The 23,654-nt window shown below is 41.5% G+C and overlaps 1 long non-coding RNA gene across 1 annotated transcript; it reads left to right on the top strand.

Annotated features, from left to right (window-relative positions):
- Positions 1-1,971: 1,971 nt before the first annotated feature.
- On the top strand, positions 1,972-14,667 carry LOC138851489 (uncharacterized). The gene is made up of 3 exons (XR_011391249.1): positions 1,972-2,332; positions 4,879-5,016; positions 14,388-14,667. It is a non-coding gene; the product is annotated as an uncharacterized lncRNA (long non-coding RNA).
- The last annotated feature ends 8,987 nt before the right edge of the window (positions 14,668-23,654 follow it).

Below are 23,654 nucleotides of genomic sequence, written 5' to 3' on the forward strand. Positions count from 1 at the left end.
CTGGCAGAGAGAGTGCATAGTTCCTTTGTATAAATGAAGACAAAAGAGCGTAAGAATTATAGGGAATTAAGCCTGTTGAGTGTACCTGGTAAAGTGTATGTGTAGTTATTACTGAAAAAGTTAAGAATAAGACGGAGAGCAGGATCGCAGATGAACAAGGTTTTAGGAAGAGTAAAGGATGTGTAGACCAAGTGTTTGTTACATGGAACCATATATGTAAACAATATTTAGATAAAGGTAAGGAAGTTTTCGTTGCATTTATGGATTTAGAAAAAGTATATGATAGGGTGGATAGGGGAACAATGTGGCAGAAGTTGCAAGTGCATAGAATAAGTGGTAGGTTACGTAAGCTGATAAGAGTTTGAGGATAATGAGGCTCAGAGAGAGGGAGACTATTTCCCAATAAAAGTAGGCCTTAGGTAAGTATGCATGATATCACCATAGTCGTTTAACATTTATAGATGGGGCTGTAAAAGAAGAGAATACTAGGGCGTTGGGAATAGGTGTGGGATTAAGATACTATATAGAATTTAATACAAAGTGGGAGCTGTCACGTTACTTTTTGCCGATGACACTGTGCTTCTGGGGGATTCTGAAGAGGTTCCAAAGGCTGGTAAACAAATTTGGGAAGATATATAAAAAGAAGAAATTAAGAGTGAATACAGGGAAAAGCAAGGTGACGAGGGTAGCAAAAAAATTAGGTAATGAAAGACTGGATATCAGATTGTAAGCAGTGAGTATAGGGGAAGTGAATGCGTTCAGATATTTGGAGGTGGACTTGTCGGCGGACGGGTCTTTGAAAGACGAGCCGAACCATAGAATTGACTAGGGCGGAAAAGATGGGTGGTGCATTAGGCATTTGTGTAGACAAAGAACATTATCTATGAAGGCAAAAAGGAAAATGTACGAGAGTATAGTGGTACCAACATTCTTATATGGGTGTGAAGCATGGGTTGTGAATGTTGCAGCAAGGGATGGAGACAAGTGACATTTATAACGTTGTTCGAGTGTGAATAAGGTAACATTTATGAAGAGATTCTGGGAAACCGGCTTGGTGGACTCGAGTCCTGGAGGTGAAAAGTACATACCTGGCAGAGAATGCAGAGAAACTGATATTCTTTAAGAAAAACCTTCTAATTGATTATGTAATAAAAGTATTATGTAATAAAAGTATTTGTCATATAGTAAAAAAACAAAACCTGGTGTTTTATGACACTCCTGCAATATCCGCATCCGCAACCTGAACTGTTGGATCAGTGCACCTCTGGCAAGACAGTGATAGTGAGTGTGTTTCTTCTTTTTTCGGGTCACCCTACCTCGGTGGGAGACCGTCGGTGTGTTTAGTAATAATATGCTATATATTCTGGTCACTTTAATATATAAGGAGCAACGTTTGAATTATGAAACATGTTCAATGAAAGGCACAAGAGGTGTTCACGTGGAGGAATGACTGATTCATACTATTAACCTGGAAACGTTAATAACTCAGTATAGCTTGTTAACACTGGGGTGGACACACACACATACATACATACATTTATTCATGAGTAAATACTGGAAAAAGGGTAGTGAAAGATGTACCAAGGTGAAGCGAATATATATATATATATATATATATATATATATATATATATATATATATATATATATATATATATATATATATATATATATATATATATATATATATATATATATATATATATATATATATATATATATATATATATATATATATATATATATATATATATATATATATATATATATATATATATATATATATATATAGAAATTAAAGAAAGGAGGAGGGACATTACACGAGAGATAGGGAAGAGGAAAATTAAATTTTTAAGACAGAGAAAGATACTTAATGAGACTGAGGATAGGATTTGAAGATGGATTAAGAATGGGAATGAGGGAAAGGTACAAGGTGGAAATGGGTATGAGGATAACAGAGAAACGAGTCGAGTTATACAATTAACGAGGCAATAGAACCGTATGAATTTTGTGATTTTATTAAAAGCTGTAACATCGTTATCAATTCCCAAACATTATCAATTCCCAAACAAGTCAGCTAACACCCGGGTACTTATTTATTGGGACGGAACGAGACACTACTAGTGCAGTTTGTTAAATTTAACATGACAACAGTTTGTTGCTTGTAAACTATATGGAACATTACCTGTGACATAGTGTGAGTGATTACGAAGGTTCTTTTCCTGTCGCAGCCCGGACTGGGATCAGATTTCTCTGTTCGCCGCCTTGACTTCCAGGTTGTTCGTGCTAGTGGCCGGCAGACCCACATAGCCATCACAACGCGGCTGTTCAGGTAATTACGCGAGACATGTCCAGTTTCCTTGTGAAAAGTTCTAACTTCGTTCTGGGATTATTTTTGATTTCTGCTGGTAATGGATTAACAATTTTGGACCAGCGTCCTCTTAACTGTGCTTACGGTTGTCAAATACAAGTTTTTTTTATGACATGTTTTGTTTTATTCAAACAGTAGGTATTCACATACCATTTCACCCAGGTATTTACTACTAGTGAGCAGGGGCAGGTGTTAGAAAACTTCGCCATGCGTCTCACCCCTCCTAAAATTCAACCTGGATCCTTCGGTTGTGAGACGAATGTGCTATCAGTAAGTTACGAGGTACTCAATAACGACGATATAAACTGGGCTATGAAAATATAAAGTTCCAAACTAAAACAATAAGGTTAAAATACGTAATGTTTAGGTTTCAAAATTAAGAGGCAAGTGTTAAGAACTGTGTACTACAGATTTTCACTAGAGAAAGTGATCACTTTATCTGCGTTATCAATTTTAAGTCCGATAGAAATGTAAATTATTAACCGTATTAAGAGTAACGTCCTTAATCTATATTAATTTTTTATTTTTAATCAAACCTACGTAAATTATCTCTGTTAATTTAGATCTGTTTAAAGCACTTTGATAATTAAGATATATTATCACGGTCACTTTAATTGGTAAAATGGAATATACACAACAAACGCAAGTGTACAGAGTAACTATGTACATTACAGTTTTATATGATTATAATTGTCTTGTTTTGTAACGTAAGTGTAAATTACCTAGGATAAATATTGTCTTACATGGTAACATGCATAGATTACTTAAGATAACAAATATTGTCTTATATAGTAACGTGCAAATTACTTAAGATAATCCAAAATCAAGGTGACTTCCGTCCATTGCTTGGTGTAGGGACACACCTGCACATTTTCGGTAACAACAGCTTAATAATTTAATTTAAACAAGATCACAATCAACAAAGGTTTACAATAGTTCACATATATTTTATAACTTATCACAACAGTACTTTATTTTGTTTTTTAATACTTGGGTGTATGACTACCGTGGGAGGAAGTACAGACTCGACAATGAACACTTCGGCCCAGAAATTTAAGTCAGCACTATAAAAATAACAACACAAATAAATACACACATTACGTTGATTTATTATCAAGGATGGGAACCCAAGTGATCATAGTACCAGGGGGAGAGAGCACAACTTTGTAGTACCCACAGTCAGTGGCCAGGTTTTAAACACCTTTTATTGTACAGAAATACAGTAGTGGAACAGACTGCCTGCGCATGTCGAAGCCAGTCATAGCATGAACCAGTTCAAGAAGAGAGCCAAAAGGTACCTAATATTAGAATGTAGCGACAGAAAAGGAGAAGGATGTTTTTTTTTATTTTTTTATAGCTAACACGTGTATATATAAATAACTCATTTTACCTTAATCCTTGTGTATCTCCTTTATAGTATAATAAGGTATTACAAGGACCCCTAGGATAACCCCAAAAAAAGTCACTTCGACTTTTTTTGGGGTTATCCTAGGTTCTCTACACACATGCTGCTATGTACGATAATTTATTTGTGTATACCTGAATAAACTTACTTACCTTAAAGATTATGAACTCCACGTGGGTCATTAAGGCTGCATGTTCACTAGGTAGCCATCCTAGTGAGGTACCTGACGCTTTTGAAGGGCTCTTCATGCACGGATTTGGAGTTACCCTTACAATCATTAGGTTAAACATTGATTACCTTAGTCTCCAGGCGTTGTATCGCTTCTACGGGTTTAGCGCTCCCTCATAATAAAACTGCATATCACCTATAAACCACCAAAGAATACTTTAATCCCTGAATTTGGGTTTAAAGTATACTCGGTATATACATAATCCTAAGACTGTTTTTATATGCAGCGAGAGCTGTACATGCATATATATACACCATGTGTATATATCTCACATACACACTCGGTATATATACCCTTCTCCACACAAAATTCAAATCTCGTAAAGATCAATCTGGACACAAATTATAACTGGATGTCACTAGAGCAGCGTATTACTTACTGTACTCGGCAGGTTGTGTATGGAGGGAAGCCCCACGGCACCACCACCACTACCACCTCTGCTGCTCACTACAGTATGTCTACTTCACCACCAGTCCCAAGTTGCATCATTATCACAAAGAGTCACTTTTCCATGACTCTTCGGCTTACATGGCTCTTAACAGTCAAACAGTTGCATACTTTATTGAATTTCCCATTCACTCTCTTTTTCTAAGTACAGTCTTGATGTAAGTCACACCGAACTAGAGGGTTTTTAAGGTTGTTAAGCCGGCGTGGTAATTCCCAGCTAGGTGCTGCTAGTTGACGCATGAGAGTAACCTGGCAGAATAACCTCCTCCTACTGCTTACCCTTGGGAAAAAGTTCCTACTGCCCCAGTGTGCACACCAAACATGCCACACGTACGATTCACACACACCTTTTGCCAGGCGTACGACACACACACACACATGCACTACCTGCCTGTATTTCATGAATCGCTTTTTTTTTTTCCCCAGCGCAAGGAGTGTTGGAGATTAGTTCTTCCGTCAAGTTATCACGGCTCAGTATCTGACCAGTCAGACTATTGGTAATGACCTTTACATACACGTACGCGCAGCCAGGAGCTGTGAATCGACCCCTGCAACAATATGTAGGTGAGTACACACGCACATAGCTTTAAGAAGAGGTATGATAAAGCTCATGGAGCAGGGAGAGTGACCTAGTAACGACCAGGGAAAAGGTGGGGCCAAGAGCTGTGACTCCACCCTTGTAACCACAATAAGGTGAGTACTAACATTAACACTTTTTGTTACACTTGTTACAAATAACATTTACTTTATCTTCGTTTTATATAATACATTGTTCCGAAAAACTAGAAGAAAATATTAAAACAGCGTCGAGATGAACGAAGGATTAAATTAAACGCTTGGTGAATACTGAGTTATATAACTCTCAGCCTATATACACTGAGATATACACATATCGGTGTATATACTGAGATATGCACAGATCTCGATGTATATGTGCATGCATGCAACTCTCGGTGTGTATATATATATATATATATATATATATATATATATATATATATATATATATATATATATATATATATATATATATATATATTATTATTTTTATTATCTCACCGGCCGATTCCCACCAAGGCAGGGTGGCCCGAAAAAGAAAAACTTTCACCATCATTCACTCCATCACTGTCTTGCCAGAAGGGTGCTTTACACTACAGTTTTTAAACTGCAACATTAACACCCCTCCTTCAGAGTGCAGGCACTGTACTTCCCATCTCCAGGACTCAAGTCCGGCCTGCCGGTTTCCCTGAATCCCTTCATAAATGTTACTTTGCTCACACTCCAACAGCACGTCAAGTATTAAAAACCATTTGTCTCCATTCACTCCTATCAAACACGCTCACGCATGCCTGCTGGAAGTCCAAGCCCCTCGCACACAAAACCTCCTTTACCCCCTCCCTCCAACCCTTCCTAGGCCGACCCCTACCCCGCCTTCCTTCCACTACAGACTGATACACTCTTGAAGTCATTCTGTTTCGCTCCATTCTCTCTACATGTCCGAACCACCTCAACAACCCTTCCTCAGCCCTCTGGACAACAGTTTTGGTAATCCCGCACCTCCTCCTAACTTCCAAACTACGAATTCTCTGCATTATATTCACACCACACATTGCCCTCAGACATGACATCTCCACTGCCTCCAGCCTTCTCCTCGCTGCAACATTCATCACCCACGCTTCACACCCATATAAGAGCGTTGGTAAAACTATACTCTCATACATTCCCCTCTTTGCCTCCAAGGACAAAGTTCTTTGTCTCCACAGACTCCTAAGTGCACCACTCACTCTTTTTCCCTCATCAATTCTATGATTCACCTCATCTTTCATAGACCCATCCGCTGACACGTCCACTCCCAAATATCTGAATACGTTCACCTCCTCCATACTCTCTCCCTCCAATCTGATATTCAATCTTTCATCACCTAATCTTTTTGTTATCCTCATAACCTTACTCTTTCCTGTATTCACCTTTAATTTTCTTCTTTTGCACACCCTACCAAATTCATCCACCAATCTCTGCAACTTCTCTTCAGAATCTCCCAAGAGCACAGTGTCATCAGCAAAGAGCAGCTGTGACAACTCCCACTTTGTGTGTGATTCTTTATCTTTTAACTCCACGCCTCTTGCCAAGACCCTCGCATTTACTTCTCTTACAACCCCATCTATAAATATATTAAACAACCACGGTGACATCACACATCCTTGTCTAAGGCCTACTTTTACTGGGAAAAAATTTCCCTCTTTCCTACATACTCTAACTTGAGCCTCACTATCCTCGTAAAAACTCTTCACTGCTTTCAGTAACCTACCTCCTACACCATACACTTGCAACATCTGCCACATTGCCCCCCTATCCACCCTGTCATACGCCTTTTCCAAATCCATAAATGCCACAAAGACCTCTTTAGCCTTATCTAAATACTGTTCACTTATATGTTTCACTGTAAACACCTGGTCCACACACCCCCTACCTTTCCTAAAGCCTCCTTGTTCATCTGCTATCCTATTCTCCGTCTTACTCTTAATTCTTTCAATTATAACTCTACCATACACTTTACCAGGTACACTCAACAGACTTATCCCCCTATAAGGCATATATATACATATATATATATATATACATATATATATACATATATATATACATATATATATATATATATATATATATATATATATATATATATACAATTCTCGGTCTATATTCACATTTATTAGAAACTTCCCCTGCAACCTCATTTGTACAACTTTCATTGTAAGATATACCCAGTTGCATATATTTAAATACACTGAGGGCTGTTTGTGCTTACATACACCGAGAGGTGTATATACGTATATGCACCTAGAAGTGTGTCTGTACTGAGGGCTCTGAACACTGAAATATTTGATTATCTGTGTTTATCAAGAGACTAAATCGCGACCAGTGTCACAAGCGAGCCGAAACAACTCGTCGAAGCTCAAAATGATTGCGTCACTGTTGACAAAATCAAGAAAATTTCCACCGCCTCCCTGGTCAGCTTTACTGAGAGACCATGGCCACCCCAGCACTCAGCGATGGTCTCCGACTCTCGTATTACTATGTTAATAACCCCAGGAACATCGAACTGGAGTGCGACAAACATATCACCCCGTGCTGGAACTGCTACTCTTATATACAGCTTGCTAAGGACTGTCCACTGAAGAAAAAGAAGTGCTATTCTCACTACGGCAACGAAAGACACTGGGGATATCAGCCACCCAGCCGAAATGTCTCAACTGCGAGAGTGACTGTCACACTCTTGCAGCCAAGTGCCTTCTCAGGAAAGAAATCTTCAGCACGAAGTTTGAAGAACAAAACAAACTTCGTTCCTTCAAGACATTCACCAGTACTATCATCACTCGCCTCTAGACCGACACCCATGGACTTATCATCAAACTTTCAAGACGGAATGCGCAAAGAAAAATAATAAAAATCCTCACCTGCTTAGTCTATGCCCACCTTTGGAACGACTCAAGCCCTGGTATCTTCAATGATGCTGCCAACTCGATCTCCAAACTCAACAGCCTTCCTGATATGAAACGCCCTGAAGCCAACTCTTTTCAAACACTTAAGATTGTCAACTTTGATTTCTCCAGTGCCCACATCCCAGATGAAGCGACGCCCACCACCACCTCCAGTGTACTTATCTCTGACGTAGCCATGCACACTGTCCCTCACATTACCTCCGTCCCCAGAAGACCAAGAAGTACTCCAAAACAAGAAATCGAAGTAGACAACCACTGCCTTGGACTCATCTGGAAAAATATGCAATTCTGCACTTCACGTACAAACAGGAGCACCATGATCGTCAATGAAATGCACCCTCGACACTGCAACGGAATTGTCAGTATAGCTCTGCTGTTCCATACATCTTCAAACAACGACAAGTCCAAGACTTTGTGAAGCAGTTTATAGATGGCATCGACAACTGTGCCACACAGTTTAGAAGATTCTGAAATGGGTCATTCCAATTAATACTGTACAGTAAACTTAGGCGTCCTGTGGCTCGCCTGGCAGTGCACTCAGCTTACATATTGAGTGTTCGATCCCCGGCAAAGGTGAAAATGTTAGGTATGATTCCTTACACCTGCTGCCCCTGTTCACCTAGCAGTAAGTTGTGGGTCGCATCCTGGGGGGTGGGTAGTATACTTTAGAAAGGGTTGGGCTTTGAAACGACCTGAGGTAGGATAACATTCTGTAAAATTGATTTCTGTAAAAAAAAAAATCCAGAGTGTGCCAGATGCCTTCTGTGTCTAGCCTGTCTGCTGCTATCGTCATCTCCGCCATCAAGCGCTCCGCTGCTGGGTTAGGGGCGGCTTGTCTCTAACACCTGACCTTTATTTTTCTTTCAATTTCTTTCATTATTTTTGTACGTAGAGAAGCACCTTTCCATTTTCCTGTGACCAAGTTTCAATAAGATAGCTCAACAAACAGTTGAGAAAAAAATTATTTACCAATAATCATATATATAGGCGAGCTACTGTCGTAGTGGGACTTGGAGAAGCTGTTTTGGCAGTACGCATAAAACAATGCTAATCTGTATTTATCCAGATTATCTTTACTGTAATTTATCCTGTCTTCATTCTTAAAAAAAATAAAGTTTGTATGGTTTCTACACTCAGCCAAATATTTGACTTTTGCCCTCACACAAATCAGAAACAAATTATATCTCAAAATGAAAATCACCAGCTTGTAAAACAATCTTTCCTTTATGTTGTTTGTGAATTTCATTGCATTCATATCATTATTAATGACAGAAAGTCAATATATATGTGAATAACTTACTTCCGAGATAATCCGCGGAACGGTCGGACAACCGATTTTTTTTTTTTTTTGAGAAAATAGCATTTTTTCTAGTTTTATAGTGCATTACGAGTGTATATCGTAGTTAGCCCTGTCCGTTTTCTCTAATGGAAGTACCCTGGAGGGGATAGAAGGGGATTATTTACCCCCCCCCCCCTGCCAATGGTGAGTACTACCATACTCCCGAGGGACCGCTCGGGGTATATGCCACATTCATTTATTTATTTATTTATTTATTTATTACAATTTGAGCACGCATCTGGAGTATTTACCATACTGTTTGTTATGTCATATTAGAGCAATTGTGATAGATAAATAAGCCGTAGTAGCGATAATAGCGTTATGTTGAAGCATATTCCCCGGCTATACCGAGACAGGAATTTCTGGTGACGTAAGCAAATGTGATCCTAATTGGTTCTCATATTCTGTATTAGTTCCTCCCACTCTCTTATGATTCCAAATCGTCAATTATTATGTTAGAAAGAATAATACCAGAAATACACAAAATAAATCGGGAAAAAATGAAAATGACACGAAAATCACTCACTACGAAAGCAAAAGACTTGGCAGACGATGCACCATCCCCCCAGTGAAAAGCAGGGGTGTCACTAGCACGTTAAGAGACCATACAATAAGTGTCAGGGGCCCGAGACTGTTCAACTGCCTCCCAGCATACATAAGGGGGATTACCAATAGACCCCTGGCAGTCTTCAAGCTGGCACTGGACAAGCACCTAAAGTCGGTGCCTGATCAGCCGGGCTGTGGCTCGTACGTTGGTTTGCGTGCAGCCAGCAGTAACAGCCTAGTTGATCAGGCTCTGATCCACCAGGAGGCCTGGTCACAGACCGGGCCGCGGGGGCGTTGACCCCCGGAACTCTCTCCAGGTAAACTCCAGACAACAGGTGAACAGGTCTGCCGCGGGTGGTGACGTCACCCTAGGTGTTATAAATGACTGTAATTCCTTCTAGAAATGTCTTAGAACAATGATTCTTGTACCAGTGTCTTGCCAGAGAGTTAAGCTATTTTTTTTCTATATGATTAACTCAATTTGCGTATTTTTTTCGAATATTTTCTCGTTGGCGCGGGGCGAGCGTTCAGACGCCCCCTGAGCCATGAATCTGTTTTACGACTGAAGATACAATACAATTTTATTTCTTTGCTAGTTTACATTGAGATTCTGTAGTTACAATAATGAGTTGCAGTGCAAAGAACCACTATCATGCCACGGCATTATGGGCAGACTAAATTAATGTCTTACAGACTACTTAATACTAGAGAAATTGATCATAGTAAGTTACAGTCAAGTTATAATCTGGGGATATTACACTGGGACTTCTCTCACCTCACCTGAGAGTTTATTAGTTAGTCAGCTTCACAATGTTCAAATCAATTTAAATGAACACTTCTCCAAGATGAGGGACTGACTACCTTAAACTACTTCAAGGTTGATGGACTGATCACATCTTTACCTATCCACTGCTGCTGTTTCGCTGTTAGTCACTTCTGTATTCGACTCCAAAAACCTATTGGGTCGGCTAAACGTTTTGTAATAAAGATGCCTGACTTCTGCACGTGTCTTACTCATCTACTGGTTGATATTGTATACCATTATTAAATTCACAAGAACATTGCCATGCCTTCAGTTAAAATAAACATATATGTAACTATATTCATGTACACTATTATTTCATGTATTATTTAATATTTTGCCATGGTTATTTTCATTAATAATTAAATTAACAAAAATATCATGCTTCATAGTACTATCTGTTATAATTATATTAGGCTTATTGAGTATGTAGGATGTACTCGTTTTTACATTTGGCTGCTGGCAGAAACGTCAAAATAATTGGCTGTCGGGCTGCAGCTGTGCTAATTCTGGTGAATGCTGGTAAATATGTAAAGCCTCTAAGCGTACCTTACTTCATGCATGCAGATGCTAGTCTCTTCCCAGCTTCAAGAGGTAACATCTCTTGTCTTCCAGCTATGTGTGAAGTAGGACGACTACTCTCCCTGCTCACCCTCTGCTTTGTGACTTCGACTTATTTTCGCAATGTTCCCGTAGGTGATAAGAGACATAAGTCTTGTCCTTTGTGGAGATGTTCCAACCTGGAGTCTACCTAGAGGTTATTCCGGGGATCAACGCCCCCGCGGCCCGGTCCACGACCAGGCCTCCCGGTCGAACAGGGCCTGATCAACCAGGCTGTTACTGCTGGCCGCACGCAGTCCGACGTACGAACCACAGCCCATAGTGATTTTTTACTTATTCTAGTATTGTCATGAGACACTCCATATGATTCAGGTCCCGAGTCTAAATCTAGTTCTGTCTTAGGTTGGTAACTGCACGTTGTTGTAGTCAGGATTTGGAAGATGAACTCAGATTCAGTAATTTGAGTTTCGTAACGTTTTTGGAAGACAAACTGTTGCACCTGCTTAGGTCAATTTTTTGTGCGTGTTTTTGTTTCTTTACCCGCTGCTGTGTTGTTTTTAGCTGCTTTATAGTGCCCATTGCTAGTGCGAGATCTGGTCGTTCCATTCTTAAAAGTTGTTTTATTCTCTCTGATTTTGTTCAGTTACATTAGTTAGGGACTTGTTAGATTTGTCAGTCTTATTTATTGTCGAGTGTACCTTACTACATTGTAATACATGTCATCACTTTTAAGCACTGATTTAAATTAACTTGCCTGATGGTGCATTAGTATTTGATACGTGTACAGACTAGTGATTTATTTAAGTTTATACAATGAGACTTGTGTAAGTTACGTGTTCAAGAAAGATTCAATATATTTGAATGTAGATATTCATCCTAGGCACCAATGATTATAATTAATGTTCCTAAACTTTTTCTATTCCCCCTTAATAATTACCCTTCTCAAAATACTCTTAAAACTGAGTAAGGTAGCAGTGTCCTCCTCTTCTGAGTTAAGGAATATTAATTTGCACTTCTTACAAGCCAGACACAGGCACAGGTATCAATACGTAGACCTTCTGGTATTTTCTAATATTATAAATTTTATGAAAACGGTATACAATAAAAGTTTGTTAAAAATAGTCCGCATTTTGACAACCATAAAAAAAGGGGAAACAAAGATATAAATGAAGTGTAACAAGATCCTTTATTCACATTTCGCTTACATAATGTGATTTTTCAGGCTCTGACTAAGAAAAACAACCTGCGTGGGTGAAACTTGTCAATATAAGATCTCATTACATTGCATTTGTGTGTCTGGTTCCATCGTGTCAGTATTTTATGTCATTTTCCTCCATTAGAACATAAATTGGAGAAGCTCTGCAACAGGTTTACTGGCCCATGCTATCCAAGTCCCTCTCAAACCCAGCTCATTTCACCTGATCTCTTATCGTCAGTGACTCTACCTGGTCTGATTATTCCACTCGTCCACAATATTCCGAAATCAGTATTTTCCTGCATCCATTCTAAAATACTTTTTTGTCCTAGACCCTTAGAAAAAGCCCTTATGTTAACCAAACCTAATTTAACCCAAGCTAATCAAATGCAACCTAACTCATCCATAAATCAACCTAACAGAATCTGACTCAATCTAACCAAACATCAATGAAGATTTTTTGTCCAATTTTGCAATTGTTTTGAAGGAATATTGTCCTGGGTCTTGTCATAGGGGTTTTGTCCTAAGGTTTCGACCTTGTCTCTTTTGTCCTGAGGGTTATTCCAGGGAGTTTTAGCTTCAGAGAGGAGTTTTGTCCAAGGGAAGAGGACGTTGGCATAAGGATGCTTTGTTCTGGTGGTTTTTGCCCCAGTTGTTTGTCCCGGGTGGGAAGGTGTGCTGTCCTAGGGGAGACAAGAGGACGATTATCATTATCATTATCATTATCAAGTTTATTCTCTATAAAGATTACAATGTGGGGTTTACATATTAAAGGATATTATGTGATTTACATATAAAAACTAATTACAGAGAGGGCCACTAGCACACCTAGCATGACTAGGCATTTCGGGCAGACAAAGATTAATTCAAAACTGTATATTGGTACAGATTAAGGAGCATATTGGTATAGAGGCTAAGTAACTGCATTACAGTTCGTAAATTTAGCAATGTGAATGGCTTTATTTTGGTACAATACATAGTTTTTATTGGAGCTCCTATATTGGAGAATCACAAGCAAACTTATGACTAGTTAAGATTCGTTAGGTAATAGTTGTATTACGTATTTCTATGTTTATAGTCAATTGAGTGATGTACCCGGTCACAGGACCTGAGTCGGTCTGGGTACGTCCCTGGGAACCACCAGCATTATAAGGGAGGAAACGTATTGGAACCACCAGCATTATAAGGGAGGAAACGTATTGGAACCACCAGCATTATAAGGGAGGAAACGTGTTGGGACCACCAGCATTATAAGGGAGGAAACGTGCTGGAACCACCAGCATTATAAGGGAGGAAACGTATTGGAACCACCAGCATTATAAGGGAGGAAACGTATTGGAACCACCAGCATTATAAGGGAGGAAACGTTTTGGAACCACCAGCATTATAAGGGAGGAAACGTGCTGGAACCACCAGCATTATAAGGGATGAAACGTGTTGGAACCACCAGCATTATAAGGGAGGAAACGTGTTGGAACCACCAGCATTATAAGGGATGAAACGTGCTGGAACCACCAGCATTATAAGGGATGAAACGTGTTGGAACCACCAGCATTATAAGGGAGGAAACGTATTGGAACCACCAGCATTATAAGGGAGGAAACGTGTTGGAACCACCAGCATCATGTTTACATTTTTTAAAATTCCTGAGTCTAAAATTGTTATTAGTTCGGTAATGTGATCGGCAAGATGAATTTCAAAATTTGTTAAATTTTATTTCGGTTCAATAAAAAAAAGGTAAATTTTAATGACTTTGTTGTTGTCTTTAATTACTTTGTCTTCACACTGACCATTTTTATTTTCGGTAGAGGGAGGAGGGGTAAATGGTGTCCATCGAGAGTAAAACACCCCAATGGAAATAAGTCACTTTGTCCGACTTTTTTGGGGGGTTATCCCAGGTTCTATACACATATGATGCTATGTATGATAATCTGTGTAACTGTATTTGTGTATACCTGCATAAACTTTCTTAAGGGTGGCTTGTTCCAGGACCCAGGTCGGTTGGCTACGTCCCTGGCGGTAAACCGGTAGGTCATAGCGCTTGGGGAATGGAAGGCATTCAGGACTGATCCAAGAAAAAGGACGAGTCCAGTTCCTTGAATCAAGAACCTCTCACTGGCATCCAGGCAACTCCCTTGAGAGATTGTGTTCAGTTCTTCTTTGATTATAATAAAAGCAGTACAATTTACAGTTATATTTTTTTAGAACGATATTATAAGTGAGCGAGAAGTTAGCGAGATGTTTCAGACAATGAGTGGGAGGTACAGGCTGACACTACACAAACAAATTACACTTTGGAGCAGACACTTTAGACTAAATTTTAGACTGAGGGTTTGTCTAAAGTTTCCTCTTCATGCTGTGGCTTATTTGTAAATTGCCCTTGTTTCAGTATTATTCCAGATACGGCATTGTTCCAGATACGGCATTGTTCCAGAAACGGTATTGTTCCAGATACGGTATTGTTCCAGATATGGTATTGTTCCAGATACGCTTTTGTTCCAGATACGCTATTGTCCCAAATACAGTATTGTTCCAGATACTGTATTCTGACTTTTATTCATCAAGGTTAACAATATATGGTTGCGGCAATGAGAGACTAAATAGAGGAAGTGGGCGAGCATGCGCACCTCCTTATATCTTATTGATCTCCATTGCTCGTTGGTCCCCTCGTCTGCGCCAACTTGAACATATGATCCCTAAGTCAAAAAGACATCCCAAGGAAAAAAAAAATGCTGAGTGATACCTGTCCCTGGAAAGGAAAGCTCATAGGGCATATAATATTTGCTTTCGTCCCACACTACCTGGTCTTCCATGATAACGCGGTTCCTGCCAGGTACCGTCAAGTACCTTCTAGCTTGAACACAGCCTCTTACCTCTCCTGAAAACTGGGTTGATGGTATGGCCGATACATTATTTTGCTTTTATGACAGAATCATGTGTCCTCCATTCTGTACGCTCATGTCGAAAATATATATCACATGTGTAGTTTGCGTTAGAAGGCGTGGCAAGGGGCGTGGCAGGGGGCGTGGCAGCAAGAAGCACACACTGTTCCCCCACACCAATATCCTCTCTCTCTCTGGTGGCAAGCTCTACCACATCCCAGGTATCAATCTCCTCTCTCTCTGGTGGCAAGCTCTACCACATCCCAGGTATCAATCTCCTCTCTCTCTGGTGTCAGGCTCTACCACATCCCAGGTATCAATCTCCTCTCTCTCTGGTGGCAAGCTCTACCACATCCCAGGTATCAATCCCCTCCCCCTCTGGTGTCAGGCTCTACCACATCCCAGGTATCAATCTCCTCTCTCTCTGGTGTCAGGCTCTACCACATCCCAGGTATCAATCTCCTCTCTCTCTGGTGGCAAGCTCTACCACATCCCAGGTATCAATCTCCTCTCTCTCTGGTATCAGGCTCTACCACATCCCAGGTATCAATCTCCTCTCTCTCTGGTGTCAGGCTCTACCACATCCCAGGTATCAATCTCCTCTCTCTCTGGTGGCAAGCTCTACCACATCCCAGGTATCAATCCCCTCCCCCTCTGGTGTCAGGCTCTACCACATCCCAGGTATCAATCTCCTCTCTCTCTGGTGTCAGGCTCTACCACATCCCAGGTATCAATCTCCTCTCTCTCTGGTGGCAAGCTCTACCACATCCCAGGTATCAATCTTCTCTCTCTCTCTGGTGTCAGGCTCTACCACATCCCAGGTATCAATCTCCTCTCTCTCTGGTGGCAAGCTCTACCACATCCCAGGTATCAATCCCCTCCCCCTCTTGTGTCAGGCTCTACCACATCCCAGGTATCAATCTCCTCTCTCTCTGGTGGCAAGCTCTACCACATCCCAGGTATCAATCTTCTCTCTCTCTCTGGTGTCAGGCTCTACCACATCCCAGGTATCAATCTCCTCTCTCTCTGGTGGCAAGCTCTACCACATCCCAGGTATCAATCCCCTCCCCCTCTTGTGTCAGGCTCTACCACATCCCAGGTATCAATCTCCTCTCTCTCTGGTGGCAAGCTCTACCATATCCCAGGTATCAATCTTCTCTCTCTCTGGTGACAAGCTCTACCACATCCCAGGTATCAATCTCCTCTCTCTGGTGGCAAGCTCTACCACATCCCAGGTATCAATCTCCTCTCTCTCTGGTGTTAGGCTCTACCACATCCCAGGTATCAATCTCCTCTCTCTCTGGTGACAAGCTCTACCACATCCCAGATATCAATCTCCTCTCTTTCTGGTGTCAGGCTCTACCACATCCCAGGTATCAATCTCCTCTCTCTCTGATGACAAGCTCTACCACATCCCAGGTATCAATCTCCTCTCTTTCTGGTGTCAGGCTCTACCACATCCCAGGTATCAATCTCCTCTCTCTCTGGTGGCAAGCTCTACCACATCCCAGGTATCAATCTCCTCTCTCTCTGGTATCAGGCTCTACCACATCCCAGGTATCAATCTCCTCTCTCTCTGGTGTCAGGCTCTACCACATCCCAGGTATCAATCTCCTCTCTCTCTGGTGGCAAGCTCTACCACATCCCAGGTATCAATCCCCTCCCCCTCTGGTGTCAGGCTCTACCACATCCCAGGTATCAATCTCCTCTCTCTCTGGTGTCAGGCTCTACCACATCCCAGGTATCAATCTCCTCTCTCTCTGGTGGCAAGCTCTACCACATCCCAGGTATCAATCTTCTCTCTCTCTCTGGTGTCAGGCTCTACCACATCCCAGGTATCAATCTCCTCTCTCTCTGGTGGCAAGCTCTACCACATCCCAGGTATCAATCCCCTCCCCCTCTTGTGTCAGGCTCTACCACATCCCAGGTATCAATCTCCTCTCTCTCTGGTGGCAAGCTCTACCACATCCCAGGTATCAATCTCCTCTCTCTCTGGTGACAAGCTCTACCACATCCCAGATATCAATCTCCTCTCTTTCTGGTGTCAGGCTCTACCACATCCCAGGTATCAATCTCCTCTCTCTCTGATGACAAGCTCTACCACATCCCAGGTATCAATCTCCTCTCTTTCTGGTGTCAGGCTCTACCACATCCCAGGTATCAATCTCCTCTCTCTCTGGTGGCAAGCTCTACCACATCCCAGGTATCAGTCTCCTCTCTCTGATGGCAAGCTCTACCACATCCCAGGTATCAGGGGTTGCAGCTCTATAATCCTCGCTGGACTCTGATCAGGCATATTACACCTTTAGCACAACTTACCCTGCAGCGCTGTATGACCCTTGTGGGTTTAGAGCTTAGTTATGATTGTATTAATAATAATTCACCTCTATAAAGCCTCTAGTTCCTACACAAGTTTAACAGGAACAGCAATAACCTTTTGGACTTCTTGCATTACATTGTATTTCATGACGCTGCAAGCTTGTGCGAATCATTCAGCGCAAAGAATAACGGAGGCTTGATCCTCCGTCCGCTTACTGCAGCTCAATCTCTTATCAACCAGTTTGTTACTCGTGCAGTCAGCATTTTCCCAACATTATTTGCAAAATGTCTTATAACATACTTGAATTTGTTCACTTTAGGTCTTATAATCTACGCGTCATCTGTACGATGGCATTAAACTTTTATCCAAGGGAAAGGGTAGTTCCAGTTCTTTGAATCAAAAACCAGCATCAAGTGAAGTGTAGGAAGAGACACGCACCTCTCGATGCATTATTTATAGTACCTGACCTTACAAATATGACATTTCCTGTGATGAGAGCTTATTTTTGTAAATACTACATATGTTTGTTCTTATTGCATAAAGATGCATAGAAATTATTACTGTGCTAGAATTTAATGCATTATTTTTTATGTCCCCAGGTCTACATCAGTTTATGATGGTTTGAACTAAATTGCATTAGGTTTGAATAAGAAATAAGTGTTGGAAAAATATTTTAGAATCATTCAAGGCAGGAGTCAGTCAGAAGCAGTTTCAGTTTCGTAAATCAGTCGATCCTGCTGCTTATCGTGGAAGACAGCATCATTATAGAACTGAAAATCTGGGTGTTAAGAGTCGAGTCCCGGGAGAACCGAGAATGCGGTTATTCGTTGGTAGTGCAAAGTATTTTGCCCTGTTATGAACTCTGTTTTGTTTTATCGCAAATGACTGTATTAATAGTTTTTACTTGAATGAGGAGTGAGTATTAATTTTATCTTGAATGTGGTTAAGGTGCACAAGAGAAGAAACTTACTGAGGTAAAGCTAACTTGTCTGATTACCACTGAATGCAGTGTTTGTCGAGGCACACATCCCTTCGTTCGGAAGTGTTTAAATTATACAGAGTGCTGGGAACAAAAGGTCATGCAGCGCTCTATCCAGTAACAATGGTTTACACTCTTATGCACGTTAACCACTCAAGATAAAACTAATTATTCCCAATTTAAGTAAAAATTCTCCATACAATCATTTGCAATTAAAAAAAGACTTCATAAGCAGGGCAAAATACCTTGCAGCAATTTTAAAAATAAACTTACTAATTGGGATGTGCTAAAATGGGCACCAAAAGAGTTCACCGAGATCCTGGCAGGCACATCGATAATTATTAATGAAAATCCCAGTCAAAGCTGCTCTGGTGATGGTGGAGTGCGGAGGGACGAGCCTGCCTGAGTGAGTCGGGTGTTCCTGGAAGCACTTGACTTGTACTCACTAGAGCGCAGGCGAGAGAGATATATCATAATCTACACCTGGAAGATTCTGGAGGGACTGGTCCCTAATATGCACACAGCAATCACTCCATACGAAAGCAAAAGACTTGGCAGGCGATGCAACATACCCCCAGTGAAAAGTAGGGGCGTCACTGGTACACTAAGAGAAAACACAATAAGTGTCCGGGGCCCAAGACTGTTCAACAGCCTCCCACCAGCAATAAGGGGCATTACGGGAAGACCCCTGGTTGTCTTCAAGAGGGAGCTGGACAGATACCTAAAGACGGTGCCGGATCAGCCGGGCTGTGGTTCGTACGTTGGATTGCGTGCGGCCAGCAGTAACAGCCTCGTTGATCAGGCCCTGATCCACCGGGAGGCCTGGTCGTGGACCGGGCCGCGGGGGCGTTGATCCCCGGAATGCCCTCCAGGTAGACTCCAGGTAACTATCCCCACTGGTACACCCAGGTACAGTAGGTATCTTTAAATCCAACAACACTATCTATCCCCACTGGTACACCCAGATACAGTATGTATCTTTAAATCCAACAACACTAGCTCCACTGGTACACACAGGTACAGTAGGTAGCTTTAAATCCAACAACACTATCCCCACTGGTACACCCAGGTACAATAGGTATCTTTAAATCCAACAACGCTAGGTCCACTGGTACACCCAGGTACAGTAGATATCTTTAAATCCAACAACACTATCCCCACTGGTACACCCAGGTACAGTAGGTATCTTTAAATCCAACAACACTATCCCCACTGGTACACCCAGATACAGTATGTATCTTTATATCCAACAACACTAGCTCCACTGGTACACCCAGGTACAGTAGGTATCTTTAAATCCAACAACACTATCCCCACTGGTGAACCCAGGTACAGTAGGTATCTTTAAATCCAACAACACTATCCCCACTGGAACACCCAGGTACAGTAGGTATCTTTAAAGCCAACAACACTAGCTCCACTGGTACACCCAGGTACAATAGGTAGCTTTAAATCCAACAACACTATCCCCACTGGTACAACCAGGTACAGTAGGTATCTTTAAATCCAACAACACTAGCTCACTGGTACACCCAGGTACAATAAGTAGCTTTAAATCCAACAACACTAGCCCCACTGTACACCCAGGTGCAGTAGGTATGACTCACGAAATCGTATTGACACGATTGCACACAAACCATACCACGGGTGGGGTTTGATCCCGCGGTCAGAGAGTCTCAAAACTCCAGACCGTCGCGTTAGCCACTGGACCACCTAGCCACAATAAGAGTCGTCCAACTAGGTATATTTCTACACCATAGGAAGGTTAGCAAAGGCACCACTGTGGCTACCTGGTCCAGTGGCTAACGCGACGGTCTGGAGTTTTGAGACTCTCTGACCGCGGGATCAAACCCCACCCGTGGTATGGTTTGTTTTACAGTAGGTATCTTTAAATCCAACAACACTAGCTCACTGGTACACCCAGGTGCAGTAGGTATCTTTAAATCCAACAACACTAGCCCCACTGGTACACCCTGGTACAATAAGTAGCTTTAAATTCAACAACACTAGCCCCACTGGTACACCCAGGTACAATAACTAGCTTTAAATTCAACAACACTAGCTCCACTGGTACACCCAGGTACAATAAGTAGCTTTAAATCCAACAACACTAGCCCCACTGGTACACCCAGGTACAATAAGTAGCTTTAAATCCAACAACACTAGCCCCACTGGTACACCCAGTTACAATAAGTAGCTTTAAATTCAACAACACTAGCTCCACTGGTACACCCAGGTACAATAAGTAGCTTTAAATTCAACAACACTAGCCCCACTGGTATACCCAGGTACAATAATTAGCTTTAAATCCAACAACACTAGCTCCACTGGTACACCCAGTGTGGCATGCAAAGAGTACGTAACCTTTATTCGGCGCATGGACACACCCTCATTTACAGGCTATCTCCCCCAACCAGCGAACCAGGTTGCTAAGAGTTGATGATGGGGCCCCATCGTTCAACTAGTGACCAGGTTCTAGCCAATAAGAAGGTGGGATTGACAATCGCAGAGGTTATGTGGATACCGCTCTCCTGTCTGCCCTTGTCATTCCCACTCTAGAGCTGGTTGAAGCACGGTCTGCTATCTTGTGGCTTCTATTTCTGCCTTGCTTACCGTGACGTGCACTATATTTATCACTGTACATAGTGTACATATTGCTGTTAAAATTGGTGAAGGATAATATAAGTCTAAACTTTTTCTACTGTGTTTATTTGCTCCCATTACACCTGGGATAACAGGCCATTTGAAATCCTAGGTTGTAATACCCAGGTACAGTAGGTATCCTTAAATCCAACAACACTATCCCCACTGGTACACCCAGGTACAGTAGGTATCTTTAATTCCAACAACACTATCCCCACTGATACACCCAGCTACAGTATGTATCTTTAAATCCAACAACACTAGCTCCATTGGTACACCCAGGTACAGTAGGTATCTTTACATCCAACAACACTAGCCCAACTGGTACACCCAGGTACAGTAGGTATCTTTACATCCAACAACACTAGCTCCACAGGTACACCCAGGTACAGTAGGTATCTTTACATCCAACAACACTAGCCCAACTGGTACACCCAGGTACAGTAGGTATCTTTAAATCCAACAACACTAGCTCCACTGGTACACCCAGGTACAGTAGGTATCTTTAAATCCAACAACACTATCCCCACTGGTACACCCAGGTACAGTAGGTATCTTTAAATCCAACAACACTAGCTCACTGGTACACCCAGGTACAGTAGGTATCTTTAAATCCAACAACACTAGCCCCACTGGTACACCCAGGTACAATAAGTAGCTTTAAATCCAACAACACTAGCCCCACTGGTACACCCAGGTGCAGTAGGTATGACTCACGAAATCGTATTGACACGATTGCACACAAACCATACCACGGGTGGGGTTTGATCCCGCGGTCAGAGTGTGTCAAAACTCCAGACCGTCGCGTTAGCCACTGGACCACCTAGCCACAATAAGAGTCGTCCAACTAGGTATATTTCTACACCATAGGAAGGTTAGCAAAGGCACCACTGTGGCTATCTGGTCCAGTGGCTAACGCGACGGTCTGGAGTTTTGAGACTCTCTGACCGCGGGATCAAACCCCACCCGTTGTATGGTTTGTTTTACAGTAGGTATCTTTAAATCCAACAACACTAGCTCACTGGTACACCCAGGTGCAGTAGGTATCTTTAAATCCAACAACACTAGCTCCACTGGTACACCCAGGTACAATAATAGCTTTAAATCCAACAACACTAGCCCCACTGGTACACCCAGGTACAATAAGTAGCTTTAAATCCAACAACACTAGCCCCACTGGTACACCCAGGTACAATAAGTAGCTTTAAATCCAACAACACTATCTTCACTGGTACACTCAGCTACAATAAGTAGCTTTAAATTCAACAACACTAGCCCCACTGGTACACCCAGGTACAATAAGTAGCTTTAAATCCAACAACACTAGCCCCACTGGTACACCCAGGTACAATAAGTAGCTTTAAATTCAACAACACTAGTTCTACTGGTACACCCAGGTACAATAATTAGCTTTAAATCCAACAACACTAGCTCCACTGGAACACCCAGGTACAATAAGTAGCTTTAAATCCAACAACACTAGTCCCACTGGTACACCCAGCTCACTGCGAGATCCACGTGCAATATATTGATTCTAAGAGCATAAAACACTAGCTGTCCTGTCAGACATTAACTTCGTGGTCTTATCACTAAGTCTTTGAACTGTCCTACTGAATGAAGGCAATGTAGGTTGTATGTGTTTAAATTAAAATTATTTTATGTATTATAAAGATAATGTAGTTTACATGTAATTAAATATTGTTAGGCAAAATATATGATGGATCATTAAGCTCACACATGATCTTGTCTAGTCTGCCAGCAGCAGGTGGCCGACCAGAGCTGCTAGCCCAGCTAGGGTACACTATCATCATCATGGAGAAGTGGCAAAACTATAGGAGTCTATAGTATGCATGATAGCTCGCAGAGGGTATCATTCATGCCGGAATTATTATTATATGGGAGGTAATCAGGTTCGAGCCAAGAAAAGGAAGGATAACTCCAAATTCTAAAATTGAAAGCCCCCCCCTCCTTCACCGGCATTAATTAAGGAATCCCCACGCCTCCTTGTAAGGTTAAACAGTATTAATTTTGGGAAGGTGGTAAGAGAGAGAGCAGTGAGAGTAAGGTGACATTTCCTTGGGGTCAAGAACCTGGGAAGGTTACCCTTGCAAACATTGGTCTTGGTCTGGCTTGTCATTGTTGGTAGAAATATTGAGGTGGTCTTGTTCTGGCTTGTCAGTGAGTGTAGAAAGGTGAAATATTTCAACGTCCATCCCCTCCCTTGCACGTAAGTAATAATTTTGCTTGTTGCTAACAAGCAAAATTATTACTGTATTTTATCTTTATTATTATTTTTAAAATATATAACAGTAAGGATGAGACAGGACACTGTGATGCCTAATTCGAAATTTATGCGCTAGGAAAAACCATACTCACCTGGCTGATCTCAGCTGTAAATTCGTCATAACTGACTGAGGCTCCAGAAAGATTTA

The sequence above is a fragment of the Cherax quadricarinatus genome, unplaced genomic scaffold (genome assembly GCF_038502225.1).
Source record: "Cherax quadricarinatus isolate ZL_2023a unplaced genomic scaffold, ASM3850222v1 Contig773, whole genome shotgun sequence".
Classification (NCBI taxonomy): Eukaryota; Metazoa; Arthropoda; class Malacostraca; order Decapoda; family Parastacidae; genus Cherax; species Cherax quadricarinatus.